The following is a 3,622-nucleotide window of genomic DNA, read 5'->3' on the forward strand; positions in this document are numbered from 1 at the left end:
ATAATTTAAAATAATACATATAAAAAATTTTAACATTGTCAAGCTCTGTATTGCTGAGCTCAACTTTGTTGAATCGGCATTGTTGTGTTCGGCGAGGGGGGCGAGGCGAACTGACTTATTGCAATCCATAACAATGAAAAAAGAAAACACAATCACGATAGCACCGCTTTAAACTCTCTTTATAAAACACCAATAAACGAGCGATTGATAACATTGCTTTAACCTATCTTGTTTAACACCAATATAAGTGTCTTCTAGACTTTACATAACCCTATTTGCTAAATTTTGAAACCTTTATCAGAAGTCAGATCACGAAAACAGTACTCGTATACATACACTACCTGAGATTGGCCAGGCTCACATATTCTGAATCTGAGTTCAAATATCAGTTTTTCTTGTTGTTGTTGTTGTTGTTTTTGCTGATAATATAGCAATACATCCATCCCCAGTTACGGAAAAAACTTAAACATAATAAAATATAATAAATAGAAAATAGAAGCAGTTAAATACACCTGGAATTCGTACGCATCTCGGTGGGTATTGAGGTGCTCGGCCCTCCTAATTTTAATAAGCTACAAAAATTACGCAAATACATAGTTCACATATTAATAATAAGCACGTTAAAATATGATATGCATATAATGATGAGTAATTTCTAGCTCCATATTATTTTTTCCTAAAGAGGACATTTTCAAGAAAAAACATGAATCCTCAAAAAGTAAGGGCGCAAACGAGCTGGTGTACATTGCACATGGTTTTAGAGACTTTTTAGTGTTTTGTCGTTTACCCGCAGTCTCGGGTTTTTTTCAACCATATGAATCCTCGTCGTCGTTCTCTTCCAAGATTACAGAAGGGCACGGACCAAGAAGGACAGAAAATCAATATATAAAGCAATAGACTTCAAAACAGCGACAATTTAAATAATTTATAATACATGGCCAACTGAGCTTTTCGGCCCGTTTCTGATCCCGTGGTTTTGACGCCCACAGTTTTTCATTATAATTGCCTTCCCATAGGGTCCAATGACCTTTCTGGTCATTGGACCCTATTTATTTATTTTTCATTGGTTTAGACCTGTTATGGCCATTTGGCGGTGCAGATTAAAAGACACATTTGTTTTTTATGCTTTCACTTAAAATCTCTAAGTTGGTAGTAGAAACGTTACAGGGCGAGCTAGCGCAGGTACCCATACCGGCTCCGCGGTTCTGTGTTCGCTACGCAATTAGGCTCACGACGTTTCTGACGACCTTCCTGTCGGTCATGCACGGTGTCGAAGGCTTTCAGTGGTTCACGCGACTGCCTTAGTGGGTGCAAAAGCTATAATTTCGGTCGATCAGGGGGGGTGGAGGGGGGGGGGGGTTTCGATGTTCAACGGGCAAAGGCGAACAAGGCAGCTCAGCGACGAGCTTTGGCGCCCCGAATAATAAACGAACACTTACCCGAACCAAAACACCGGAGCGAAGCGCGTTAAGATTGCTAGTCAATTATTTCCATGCATGGCGGATTCATGTGACTGATGTAAGCCTTACCTTTCTTTGTTGATTTGTCTACTGTAACGCCAGGACTACAGTGCCGATGCCTCACCAGCGACAGATGCCATCTTGTTTAGAAGGCCACTGACGTAACGTCGCCGTTGCATTGCGATTGGTTGCCGCTTCGCGGTTTGCAAATGCAGCTGGGGGAAATCGGTTCCAAAGCGGTTGGCGAAAACGCGCCCCAACCGCTCGATCCCAGCCGCTTTGTGGTTGAGAAAGCGCAAATTCGCTTCGCGGTTACGGACCTGCTTCGCGGTTACAGACCCGCTTCGCGGTTGCGGACCCGCTTCCAGTGTGGACGAGCCATTACACATCCAACACAATTTCACGCGCGTTTGACGATGAAAACGAGCTTCGATTCGCTCCGCTGTTGCGATTCGAAAGCTAGTGTGAATGCACCTTAAAACGCTGGTTCTTGTAAAGCAGAAGCGCCGCATGAAAATTACCCGAAATAATAAGAATAATAAAAAATAAAAAATAAACGCAGGAGAAAATGCGGAAGTTATCAGTTTTTAACCTGGATCCTTCGGGTTGGTAATACGATGCTGAACCCACTAAACCAACCGCTTTTTGTTTTCCTTTTATTTATTAAACCATACGAAGAGTGGCACAAAGCAACGAGCGAGATCTCGTGCATGGTGGGACAGTGTGCAGAAGGTGAACAGGTGGGGGTTCAGAGTGGGGAGGCAAGGCATGTGCTTTGCCCCCCCCCCCCCCCCCCCCCCCCCCCCCCTTAACAGCCGCCACCGGGCAGGGCAAACACTGGCCGGCGGCGCCCAAGGGAGACGGGCACTGCCTCCCGGCCTGGGGGTTTGGGGAGGGGTTGGTTTGCTTCCCCCACTCAAAACCAAGTTGATACGCAACTGCATGTCACTATAGTAGATCTGCACAGTGTTGCCTATAACTTGCGTGAGCATCGCCACCAGCACGTCTAACCTGCTTTTATCTGGACGAAAATAGTACTGTCTTCTGGTCCTGTATATACTTCTCCGGAATGCAAAAAGATGAAAAACTAATAAATTAAGTTTCCCTTACTGCAAAGAAAGCAGACGCCATTTGAACAGAGTCTGAACTTTCAGACTTCTTTGTTTTACTGTTGACAGTTTAAAACGTTTGTCGAGTCCTTCGTTTTACGATGCACAATTATACCCGTCTACATTTTTCAGTTTACAGTTGGGGCCCCGACTGCGATTAAACCAATAAAGAACGCAAAAAAAAAAGTCAGTTCTTGGTAGTCTACGTGTGCGGGCATGAACCGAGCGAATGCAAGAATATATTTTACTTTCTACTTGAAGTCAACTAAAATTTATGTATTCTTTATTGCTGCTTATTGCCAATGCCGAATTGCCTATAGAACGAAAGAAAGGTCGTTTCTTATAGATTATAGCCCCCAAAGTACGACCACAACAATCATGAAAAGTACAGCTGCTGCCGCCTTTATCGCCTTGTCTGCTCTTTCAGAAATGTCTTTATACGGAAACTAAAAACTCAAGAACCATCACGAATAAATGCCATAAAGAAAAACGGTTGCTCCGTTGCTCTTTTCACTTCGTTGAAACACGAGCAAACCATTCAATGAACAAAACAAACAACCAATCACAGCTCGGCTCAGGGCAGCTTTTCGACTCCTCTGTTTAGCAGGACTATACTTTGATCTTGGGAGTTTGGACAAGTGACGTCACAATCCATTGAGGAACGCTACCGATCGTAGTGCTCCTGCTAGTAATACGGTGGTGGACATGAACGCGTGGCAGGCGCCAGCTGTGCTGCGGCATAGCACTGCAGCGGCCGGACGAAGAAAATGCTACTGTCTGCTACGCCCGTTCGTCTGCTATGCAGGCGTTTCTGCGACCAGCCGCCAGGATCGCGGAAACCGGCAGCGTTTCCTAGAGGCTCTCTAAAGCGTTTCCTCCAAGCTGTGACGTATGTTGTTGACGTCTTCTTGAATACTCTTATGAAGTAGCGATAAAGGATGCTAAACACACCAGCCATTGACGCGTTCCAGGCACTATACGGTAAAGGCAGTTCTCCTGCTACGCATTAGTAAAGAACTGCTGGACCGGTGATAGTCTCTTCCTATTTTCACG

Source organism: Ixodes scapularis, unplaced genomic scaffold (genome assembly GCF_016920785.2).
Source record: "Ixodes scapularis isolate PalLabHiFi unplaced genomic scaffold, ASM1692078v2 PGA_scaffold12__126_contigs__length_90152505, whole genome shotgun sequence".
NCBI lineage: Eukaryota > Metazoa > Arthropoda > Arachnida > Ixodida > Ixodidae > Ixodes > Ixodes scapularis.